Source organism: Haliotis rufescens, unplaced genomic scaffold, assembly GCF_023055435.1.
Source record: "Haliotis rufescens isolate VD_foot unplaced genomic scaffold, xgHalRufe1.0.p SCAF_13, whole genome shotgun sequence".
NCBI classification, from domain to species: domain Eukaryota; kingdom Metazoa; phylum Mollusca; class Gastropoda; order Lepetellida; family Haliotidae; genus Haliotis; species Haliotis rufescens.
In genome coordinates, this window is record NW_025963813.1 from 34,648,801 (window position 1) to 34,661,840 (window position 13,040).

Sequence of the window (13,040 nt, forward strand, 5' to 3'; positions counted from 1 at the left end):
GTTGTTATCATTGTATAGTTTACTTTGTAAACAATAACATACTTACTCTATTCTGATTTATGGAGAAGATCTTGACATAGCCTTAGTGAGCCTAGATCATTGTCAAACAATCATCCATGCACTGACTCCTATAGAGTTCGAACGCAGTTTACACACTATTCCATTTTAATAGCATCATAGCACGTTAGTACGAGTATATACTGCTTAATTTGGGAATCGGTAATTCGGAGTGAAGAAAATTGGAGTGCCAATGTTAGACCACACTGGAACCATTGTCAATAATCTCAAACATGTATATATGACTGTATTAACACGTTCTGGGCACGGTTTGATGATAGCCATCCTTCTTACATGTTAATAACAATATTAACACATCCTGGATACAGGTCTGTGACTGATAACACAACTTAATCAATGTATTTTATAACACACGCTGGACAAACAGTTATGACGCCTTCAACACAACAATGAGGGTTGAGAAACTTGGCCTACCCCTGTCATGGTATCCCTGCCACATGTATATATGAATGTATTAATGAGGGTTGAGATACTTGGCCTACCCCTGTCATGGTATCCCTGCCCCATGTATATATGAATGTATGAATGAGAGTTGAGATACTTGGCCTACCCCTGTCACGGTATCCCTGCAACATGTACATATGAATGTATTAATGAGAGTTGAGATACTTGGCCTACCCCTGTCGTGGTATCCCAGCCCCATGTACATATGAATGTATTAATGAGGTTGGAGGTACTTGGCCTACCCCTGTCATGGTATCCCTGCCACATGTATATATGAATGTATGAATGAGAGTTGAGATACTTGGCCTACCCCTGTCACGGTATCCCTGCCCCATGTATATATGAATGTATTAATGAGAGTTGAGATTCTTGGCCTACCCCTGTCATGGTATCTATGCCCCATGTATATATGAATGTATTAATGATAGTTGAGATACTTGGCCTACCCCTGTCGTGGTATCCCTGCTCCGTGTATGTATGAATGTATTAATGAGAGTTGAGATACTTGGCCTACCCCTGTCATGGTATCCCTGCCCCATGTATATATGAATGTATTAATGAGAGTTGAGGTACTTGGCCTACCCCTGTCGTGGTATCCCTGCTCCGTGTATATATGAATGTATTAATAAGAGTTGAGATACTTGGCCTACCCCTGTCATGGTATCCCTGCCACATGTATATATGAATGTATTAATGAGAGTTGAGATACTTGGCCTACCCCTGTCGTGGTATCCCTGCTCCGTGTATATATGAATGTATTAATGAGAGTTGAGATACTTGGCCTACCCCTGTCATGGTATCCCTGCCTCATGTATATATGAATGTATGAATGAGAGTTGAGATACTTGGCCTACCCCTGTCACGGTATCCCTGCAACATGTACATATGAATGTATTAATGAGAGTTGAGATACTTGGCCTACCCCTGTCGTGGTATCCCAGCCCCATGTACATATGAATGTATTAATGAGGTTGGAGGTACTTGGCCTACCCCTGTCATGGTATCCCTGCCTCATGTATATATGAATGTATGAATGAGAGTTGAGATACTTGGCCTACCCCTGTCATGGTATCCCTGCCCCATGTATATATGAATGTATTAATGAGAGTTGAGATTCTTGGCCTACCCCTGTCATGGTATCTATGCCCCATGTATATATGAATGTATTAATGATAGTTGAGATACTTGGCCTACCCCTGTCGTGGTATCCCTGCTCCGTGTATGTATGAATGTATTAATGAGAGTTGAGATACTTGGCCTACCCCTGTCGTGGTATCCCTGTCCCATGTATATATGAATGTATTAATGAGAGTTGAGGTACTTGGCCTACCCCTGTCGTGGTATCCCTGCTCCGTGTATATATGAATGTATTACTGAGAGTTGAGATACTTGGCCTACCCCTGTCATGGTATCCCTGCCCCATGTATATATGAATGTATTAATGAGAGTTGAGATACTTGGCTTACCCCTGTCATGGCATCCCTGCCCCATGTATATATATGAATGTATTAATGAGAGTTGAGATACTTGGCTTACCCCTGTCATGGTATCCCTGCCCCATGTATATATGAATGTATTAATGAGAGTTGAGATACTTGGCTTACCCCTGTCATGGTATCCCTGCCCTATGTACATATGAATGTATTAATGAGAGTTGAGATACTTGGCCTACCCCTGTCATGGTATCCCTGCTCCGTTGGGCATGATGGCATGGGCAAGAAGGCCTTGTCGAGGATCTGCACGTCCATCTCACACGTGTCTTTCTCAAAGCACAAGCTGGCAGTGAGGTCTACAGCAAAGACGTCCTGGGACTGCAGCCGCTCGATCCGGAACCTTACGACAGCGACGACGTAATGTCAGGGGCGACTCATCAAAGAAGTGCACGTGCTTTTGTTTGATTGATTGGTTGTTTAACGCCTCATTCAGCTACATTCGAGTGAGTGAGGTTTAACGCCGCTTTTAAAAGTATTCCAGTTATACCAGTCAGCTTGATGTGAGAAGAAAGCCCGAAGTGATGCAGGTCTCAGACGTGAAACCCACAAGCACGGGTATGGTGCTGACAAACTTAGAAACATAATCGGGACGAACCGGGATTTGCACCCACAATCATAGGTTTCTGGCGTGTCCAAGGGACGCAACTCTGCACAGCGAATGTCGGCGCTTTTGACGACTGAGCCACCCGTGTCCCAAGCTACATTCGAACTGTATGACAGTGGTCTGTATATATATATCTGAATATATATATGAAATAATTTGAGTCTGAACCAGAAAAACCAGTGATTGCAGTAACGAGTTCTGTTGGGTACAGTGACACACAATCAACCAAATCAATGAGTATGCCCAGGCGATCTGTTAAGCCTCCCCTTAAGACAGATTCTATCCAGGGGTCCCTACATGTTTATTCAGCACGAAGGTTCGCGTCAAAAAGATGTTACGCCAGCGGAGTGAGTGAGTGAGTGAGTTTGGTTTTACACTGTATTTGAACCGTATTCCAGTTATACCACGGCGTGTCTGCTTCATGTGGGAGGAAAGCCCGAAACCATGCTTGACTTAGACATTTACAACTTGGCTTAAACACACGAGCATATGTAGAGTGCAGACAAACCTAGAAACATGATCGCAGCCATTCATGGAATCGAACCAACGATCATAGGTTTCTGACAGGCACAAAGATCCATGCTTGCCGTAAAAGGCGACTATGCTTGGCGCAAGAGGTGACTAACGGGATCGGGTGGTCAGGCTCACTGACTTGGTTGATGCATGTCATCGCATCCCAATAGCGTAGATCGATGTTCATGATGACAATCACTAGACTGTCTGGTCCAGACTCGATTATTTACAGACCGTCGTCATATAGCTGGAATATTGCTGAGTTCGGCGTTAAACAACAAACTAACCAACCAACTTGATACGAGGTGGACTGACAGAAAGACAACCTACTTCAGCTTAGCGATGGGAACACCACTGAATGTCATTTCCTTCGTCTCGCCTGCAAGTATTAGAACCAGAAGTTATTATCTTTCCCGAAGATGTTCCAGCGATAACGACAGGACACGGCCAGGCAACATAAGCAAGATTTGTGTATTGGAAACAAAAGGCAACGGACAAGAGAGCAAATGACATGTTCACACAAAAATTAATGCATTTTTACAAATATACAGTAAACTACGGTTATAACGAACTCAAAGGGATCACTAATTTAAGTTCGTTATAACCGTAGTTCGTTATAAGCATGTGTACAGCATAACTACAGCAACTGGCCGGGACTAACAAATAAGTTCGTTATATCCGTCAGTTCGTTACAAGCGTGTTCGTTATAAACGTAGTTTACTATAATCATGTTGCAGAAGGTGGGAGCACAATGTTTATCTGACGACTCACCCCAACTATAATCCGGCGCATTGACCTTGAACATGAATTGTTCGATGCCGCCTTCGATGTAGTGGTCACACATGTCGATGTTGAAGGTGATCTGGAAGGTCCTCCCTAGCGTCTTGCTCTCGAGACAACACTCCACGGCCAGACAGTCAGTGTCCAGGTGGCAGTTCGCGGGCAGGCTCAGCTTGGACAGGCTGCTGCTGTACTTGGGCTTAGCGCAGTCTGGAATAAACATGCTCACCCTCTTATCACACGGACCCGTGAAGATTCCGGGGTAGAATAGGTCTTCAGCAACCCATGCTTGCATTTGCCGTAAAAGGCGACTATGCTTGTCGTAAAAGGCGACTAACGGTATCGGGTGGTCAGGCTCGCTGACTTGGTTGATACATGTCATCGATCCCCATTGCGTGGGTCAATGCGCATGATGTCAATCACTGGATTGTCTGGTTCAGACTCGATTATTTTACAGACCGCCGTCAAATAGCTGGAATATTGCTGAGTGCGGCGTCAAACAACAAACAAACAAACAAATCTTATCACACGTGTATTGAATTTGTCGTTATAAATTCACATGTTACAAAGAATTATTTTCGGTAAAATATTTTGTGATCAGAACAAGCGTAGACGGCAGTAGTTATGTTTGGGCCAAAATGCCCCCAAAACAGGCTATTCACTGCATTATTATGTTTAAAAAAACAGGATTTTTTTTAAAATTGAAGAGAGGCATTCAGATCTGTCAAAATGAAAATGAAGAATCTTTAAGGGCGGCTAAAATTGGCAAATGTCCAAGTGAGAATTAATGAGGAAAAAACCACACTTTACTCATCCGCCACTGTTAACAGGATTTGGGTAAAACAAGCAGCAATTGACATCGCATGTTTGGCAAAGCGTCCTGACATAACATATCAATGGGAACCAAAGTTTGTCACTTAATCAATTATTCTGGTTCCTCCTACCGTTCTTCCATTGATTGGGTCCAGCAGGTTTGAACTTAAGTCCGTTCCTGTCACACGGTGGGTCAAGCATCTTGTCCTTGATACCGAGCTGGTTCAGCAACAGGTCGGTCGTCGAGCCATGCATACCATTGGTCAAGTCAATGTTCTTCTCACTGGCCCATTGCGTCAAGCTGAACTCTGCATGTGAAATGGCACATTATAGTCAGCGCAAACTAACCGCAAACTACCTTCTCGCTGGCTCTGGACAAAGCGGCCACTTTCTTCAAAATCACCTTTCCCAGAGCTTGTAAAGTTCTGAAATTTCATATTATCAAACAAATGCCTCCGCTTGAAAAGTATCTGTTTATCCAAAACCAGCGTCTACTCAATCTTAAATACAGAACTCCAAACAATTTTCCAACTGCAAAGCAATCCCTGAAAATGACTGACTTCACAAATGTGCAAGTCGTTGACGATTTCCATTATTTATTCCGTTGTTAAGGTTTTAGTCCAAATTGGTATATCGTAAATTTAAAAAAAAAACGGCTACAGATCTACACATTAGTGAATGAGGGAGTGAGTGAGTTTGGTTTAACGCTTTTTACATTATTCAAGTTACATCACGGCGTGTCAGCTTAATGTTGGAGGAAAGCCCGAAGTGATACAGGTCTCAGACGTTTACCACTACGGTGAAACCCACGAGCACGGGTATGGTGCTGACAAACCTAGAAACATAATCGGGGCGAACCGGGATTCGAACCCACATTCATAGGTTTCTGGCGTCCCCAAGGGACGCAACTCTGCACAGCGAATTGCCGCGCCTTAGAGGACTGGGCCACCCGTGACCCAAATCTACACATTAAACGCTCACTTTGTACGTCCACAAAAGGAGAATGCAATACATTTTATGTCACAAATATTCCACGTATGCAATAACTTACAATGAAGCAATCTGCCATGTTGGATGATGCGGGCGGTCGTGTAGCCCAGTGGTTAAGCGTTCGCTCGTCACGCCGAGGACCCGGGTTCGATTCACGACATGGGTACAATGTGTGCAGCCCATTTCTGGTGTCCCCCGCCGTGATATATGGAATATTGCTAAAAGCGGCGTAAAACCATACTCACTCACTCATCCACTTGGATGATGCATTGAATTGTCACCTAATATACTCGTTTACGACCCTTTGTTGTAACAATATAATTGACATGTTGATTGAAATACATGCATATGTTTAGGTTATCGCTATTGATGGAGGGATGGGATGTTCATAATTGTGTCATGTAAGTAATCAGAAACAACCAGACAACCTACGTAGTGTTGTTTGTTTTATGTTTTTCAATGCAACAAAGAAAACTTGTCAGAAAAGCAGATAATTACTACCGTGATTTTGCGTCAGCCATGGCGTCACACAGGACAGAAACGTTGAATTTACCTGATCATTGAAAGGTCACTTTCGGTGATTTTCCTTTGCCTAAAATGACAGTGGGTGATATCACAGGAGAAGGAATATGCGTGATGATGTGTGATATCAGGACGACTGCAACTGTGTGATATCAGGATGATTGCAACTTTGTGATATCAGGATGATTACAACTGTGCGATGTCAGGATGATTGCAACTGTGTGATATCAGTAGATTGCAACTGTGTTATATCAGGATGATTGCAACTGTGTGATATCAGGATGATGACAACTATGTGATATCAGGGTGATTGCAACTGTGTGATATCAGGATGATGGCAACTTTGTGATATCAGGATGATTGCAACTGTGTGATACATGCACCATGATGCATGCAATTGTGTGATATCACATGCAGCTATGTGATATCAGGATGATTGCAACTGTGTGATATCAGGATGATTACAACTGTGCGATGTCAGGATGATTGCAACTGTGTGATATCAGGATGATTGCAACTGTGTTATATCAGGATGATTGCAACTGTGTGATATCAGGATGATGACAACTATGTGATATCAGGGTGATTACAACTTTCTGTGTGATATCAAGTTGTGACTTATTTCCCTGCACCCCCATTCACTTACTGTTGACGTCCATGGCTGTGCATTTCGGAGGTGGAAGTTCTGTAGCTGACAAGATTGTTGACTCAAACAGACATTTGTCCTCTTCAAAACAGACTTTCACGTCGTAATCGGCTTTGATAATCCCTCCTTCCTTCTTTACGTCAAAACTACAAAAGGATGCAATTTATGGCCATCTTGCATATATTGTGTCAGAATTCAAATTTTACAATAATCAGCAAGCGCCCTTAAGATCTATAACAAGTGTTCTGTCAAGTTGAATCAGTCGTCCTCACTGTTTTACACTTCCCAGAAGCTTGTCAATAATGTGTTTATTTACTCACCGCCAAAAGAAGCGCGAACCATAGAAACATATAGAGATATGTACGCAAAGAAGAAATGATTTCGGTGTGAACCAATTAATGACAAAACTAACAATCAGTCAAGCGTTACCACAGAATGTCTATATTCTTATCACGATATGCTGCACGTGATTTCCAAACTCTACACGCTAATCCTCCACGAGACAAATGGTGCATCTCGAGTCATGGATCTGTGACATCACATGTGATGCGTTCATGAGCGTCGGTTCACACAACACACCATATGTTCCTCTGTGCATAAAACAGATCTAATATGTCTTTAATATGAGTAATTCTTCATATGTTAACCAACGTATATGGTATTCGCGTTTCTTTTGTCGGTGAGTATATTTAACACCACAGTTTGTTTGTTGTTTAACGCCGCACTCAGCAATATTCAAGCTACATGACGGCGGCTGGACAAGACAACCCAGTGATTGACATTGTGAGCATCGAACATCACAACGTGAAACTTCAGATCGTGAATGATTATTGTCTTTTAGAAAAGTGAGTGAGTGAGTTGGGTTTAACGCCGCTTTTAACAGTATTCCTGTTATATCACGGCGTGTCAGCTTAATGTGGAGGAAAGCCCCAAGTGATGCAGGTCTCAGACGTTTACCACTTCGGTGAAACCCAAGAGCACGGGTATGGTGCTGACAAACCTAGACACATAATTGGGGCGAACCGGGATTCGAACCCACAATCATAGGTTTCTGGCGTGCCCAAGGGACGCAACTCTGCATAGCGAATCGCGGCGCCTTAGACGACTGGGCCACCCGTGCCCCCCTTTTAGAAAAAAGGAACTTCAAAGTGATAAGTACAGTTATATTATTTACCTCATTTTGAAAACTTTGGCTATGTTTAGCGACTTAGACACCCCTGCAAACAAGTCAGAGGGACATCAATGCAATGCAGTACAAACTCAGACTCAAAGTAAAAATACATGTAATGTTAGCAAGAATAAATAATCATAATAGGCTAGCATAGGGACTGATACGAGTCATGGCATAAATATGAGAAACGAATTCACGCAAGTATGTTTGTGTATCAAGAATCTCCATGTTGATGTCCCATTTGCTGAAAAGTTGTCGATTAAGATGGGGCATGTGGCTAATATATGACACGGGTAGCAGTTAGAGAACCCCAACTGGTACTTGTGAGATGATCTTGTGGTTGTCATGGTAACACGGAATGTTTCCGTGCTGATGCTGATACAAAAACAGTATCACCTCTGTAAATAAACAATTCTACACACATGGATCATAAAAATATTATACTGCTATTATTACCGACAAAATAGCAATCATTAATAGAAAAAAGTAGGTTCTGAAATAATCTCTTAAAACTTATCCTGTCTCCAACATAGGCCTAATCCCCTCAGAATAATTTTAGTCGGTTTTCTGTCTGACACCGAGACTAATTGTCATATATACACAACCCCGTTTTAGGATAGCCCTAGTCTTTGTTGAAATATGAATATGTACCGACAGTTTCTTGTTTCACAATTTGTGTGCAAGTGAGCGCTGGATGAATTAAGGACACTGACCGTTATCTAGGCTTGCCTTCTCTTTAAGTAGGTTGATACTGAGTGAGGTCTTCTCGATGGCGGCCTTAATGTTCATCTGACATTCATCCACGTCCAGGTGTGTGCTGAATGCCATACCGAGGTATGCGACCTCAAAGCAACACTCAATCTTGGTGCAGCTGGCCGCTAGGTGGCAGTGCACTCCTTTAGGAAGCTGCGTCAGTTTCCTTGTACTTCGTTGACATTCTGAGATTGAGTTGAAATAGTGAGATGTCAGATGATTTGTACGTTCATGACTGAGTTGTACGTTCAAGAGTTAGTTGTACGTCCAAGAGGGTTTTGTTCGTTCATGTGTGAGTTGTACGTTCAAGAGTGAGTTGAACGTTCATGACTGAGTTGTACGTTCAAGTTTTAGTTGTACGTTCAAGAGTGAGTTGAACGTTCATGACTGAGTTGTACGTTCAAGTGAGAGTTGTTCGTTCAAGAGTGAGTTGTACATTCATTGAGGTTTTGTTTGTTCATGTGTGAGTTGTACGTTCATGACTGAGCTGTACATTCAAGAGGGAGATGTACGTTCATGACTGCGTTATACGTTCATGATCATGACTGACTTTCTTGAGTGAGGTGTACATTCAGGAATGTGTTGAACGCTCAGTAGTCAGGTGTACGTTCATGACTGCGTTATACGTTCATGATCATGACTGACTTTCTTGAGTGAGGTGTACATTCAGGAGTGTGTTGAACGCTCAGTAGTCAGGTGTACGTTCATGACTGCGTTATACGTTCATGATCATGACTGACTTTCTTGAGTGAGGTGTACATTCAGGAGTGTGTTGAACGCTCAGTAGTCAGGCGTACGTTCATGACTGCGTTATACGTTCATGATCATGACTGACTTTCTTGAGTGAGGTGTACATTCAGGAGTGTGTTGAACGCTCAGTAGTCAGGTGTACGTTCATGACTGCGTTATACGTTCATGATCATGACTGACTTTCTTGAGTGAGGTGTACATTCAGGAGTGTGTTGAACGCTCAGTAGTCAGGTGTACGTTCATGACTGCGTTATACGTTCATGATCATGACTGACTTTCTTGTGTGAGGTGTACATTCAGGAGTGTGTTGAACGCTCAGTAGTCAGGTGTACGTTCATGACTGCGTTATACGTTCATGATCATGACTGACTTTCTTGAGTGAGGTGTACATTCAGGAGTGTGTTGAACGCTCAGTAGTCAGGTGTACGTTCATGACTGCGTTATACGTTCATGATCATGACTGACTTTCTTGAGTGAGGTGTACATTCAGGAGTGTGTTGAACGCTCAGTAGTCAGGTGTACGTTCATGACTGCGTTATACGTTCATGATCATGACTGACTTTCTTGAGTGAGGTGTACATTCAGGAGTGTGTTGAACGCTCAGTAGTCAGGTGTACGTTCATGACTGCGTTATACGTTCATGATCATGACTGACTTTCTTGAGTGAGGTGTACATTCAGGAGTGTGTTGAACGCTCAGTAGTCAGGTGTACGTTCATGACTGCGTTATACGTTCATGATCATGACTGACTTTCTTGAGTGAGGTGTACATTCAGGAGTGTGTTGAACGCTCAGTAGTCAGGTGTACGTTCATGACTGCGTTATACGTTCATGATCATGACTGACTTTCTTGAGTGAGGTGTACATTCAGGAGTGTGTTGAACGCTCAGTAGTCAGGTGTACGTTCATGACTGCGTTATACGTTCATGATCATGACTGACTTTCTTGAGTGAGGTGTACATTCAGGAGTGTGTTGAACGCTCAGTAGTCAGGTGTACGTTCATGACTGCGTTATACGTTCATGATCATGACTGACTTTCTTGAGTGAGGTGTACATTCAGGAGTGTGTTGAACGCTCAGTAGTCAGGTGTACGTTCATGACTGCGTTATACGTTCATGATCATGACTGACTTTCTTGAGTGAGGTGTACATTCAGGAGTGTGTTGAACGCTCAGTAGTCAGGTGTACGTTCATGACTGCGTTATACGTTCATGATCATGACTGACTTTCTTGAGTGAGGTGTACATTCAGGAGTGTGTTGAACGCTCAGTAGTCAGGTGTACGTTCATGACTGCGTTATACGTTCATGATCATGACTGACTTTCTTGAGTGAGGTGTACATTCAGGAGTGTGTTGAACGCTCAGTAGTCAGGTGTACGTTCATGACTGCGTTATACGTTCATGATCATGACTGACTTTCTTGAGTGAGGTGTACATTCAGGAGTGTGTTGAACGCTCAGTAGTCAGGTGTACGTTCATGACTGCGTTATACGTTCATGATCATGACTGACTTTCTTGAGTGAGGTGTACATTCAGGAGTGTGTTGAACGCTCAGTAGTCAGGTGTACGTTCATGACTGCGTTATACGTTCATGATCATGACTGACTTTCTTGAGTGAGGTGTACATTCAGGAGTGTGTTGAACGCTCAGTAGTCAGGTGTACGTTCATGACTGCGTTATACGTTCATGATCATGACTGACTTTCTTGAGTGAGGTGTACATTCAGGAGTGTGTTGAACGCTCAGTAATCAGGTGTACGTTCATGACTGCGTTATACGTTCATGACTGCGTTTTAGTTCATGACTGAGTTGTACGTTCATGACTGACTTTAATGAGTGAGATTCACATTCAGGAGTGTGTTGAACGTTCAGTAGTCAGATGTACATGTACGTTCATGACTGTGTTATACGTTCATGACTGAGTAATACGCTCATGACTGAGTTGTACGTTCATGACTGAGTTGTACGTTCATGACTGCGTTATACGTTCATGACTAAATGGTACTTTCATGAGTGAGGTGTACATTCAGGAGTGAGATATACCTTCATACCAGTGATATGTTCAGGAGTTGATTATGTATCTAGGTCTGTCATGATCAGCGCCATATCCGTGTTCATTACTTCTACTTAAAGGGTAAACCTCGTAGACCTGCACTTCGGGATTTGCTTTCACATCAAGCAGACGCGATGTACTTGAAATACTGTTCAAGGTGGCGTCAAACAAACTCACTCATTCGCTCATTTAATAATTTCCAGATGACCCTGCCCCCGTCAACGTCGTGAAACTCACCATTTCTCCAACCGTCAACCTGCGGCGTGTACGGAGGCCTTGCTGGGTCACATCGCGTCGCCAACAGTTGGGCAGCAATTGGAAACTTCTTCAAGAGAAGATCGGCCGTGGTCCGAGGCAGCCTTTGAAGGTTTGGGTCAAGGCCAAGACTGGTCAGCCAATCAGCCATCGCAAACTCTGATACAGATAAAGAATACAGCTGATGAATTTTAGTGGGTATTGTTTTACGCCGCTTTTAGCAATATTCCAACAATATCACGGCGGGGGACACCAAAAAGGGGCTTCACACATTCTACCCATGTGGGAAATCGAACTCGGGTCTTCGGCGTGACGAGCGGACGCCTTGACTACTAGGCTACCCCACCGCCCCGATGAATTTTAGACTTTTAACCTTAATATCCACTGTGCAGTCCGTTGCTTCACAGGCCAAATTAACCTAGTTTGTTTACTTTTGAACGGAGAGTTATGTTGTCAACACTGAACTTTGAACAATATAGGAGGTATGCATGCTTTAAGCGAATATATCAACAAGTTTACGTCAACTTAAATGTTAATCAAATTTTCAGTACTTCGAGAGGAGCGATGTTAATGGGCTCTCTAACAAAGGTTACGCTGAGAAGGAACTATCGCCGCTTACTTAACATGGTTGGTTGGTTGGTTGGTTGTTTAACGCCGCACTCAGCAATATTCCAGCTATATGACGGCGGTCTGTGAATAATCGAGTCTTGACAAGACAATCCAGTGATTAATATCATGAGCATCGATCCACGCACTTGGGATCGATGACATGCATCAACCAAGTCAGCGAGCCTGACCACCCGATCCCGTTAGTCGCCTTTTACGACAAGCATAGTCGCCTTTTACGGCAAGCATGGGTTGCTGAAGACCTATTCTACCCGGATCTCACGGGTCTACTTAACATGGAAATATTATTTGTTCTTGCGAATTGAAACAAACCGAACACAACTATTGTGGAACCGAGATGCATTAAATATATAATTTAATTCATATTGCTGCTTAAAGTGGAGACGATTATGTACAATATTTGAGACAAGAATAGTTCAGCCAAAACTATGATCGATGACGCATTAGTATAGGTAAGAAAGAAATGTGTCACAATATACGGCGAACGGGTTAATCAATTCCAAACAGCACAACTCACTATTTTTCTGCAGAGTGACTTTATGGTCACACC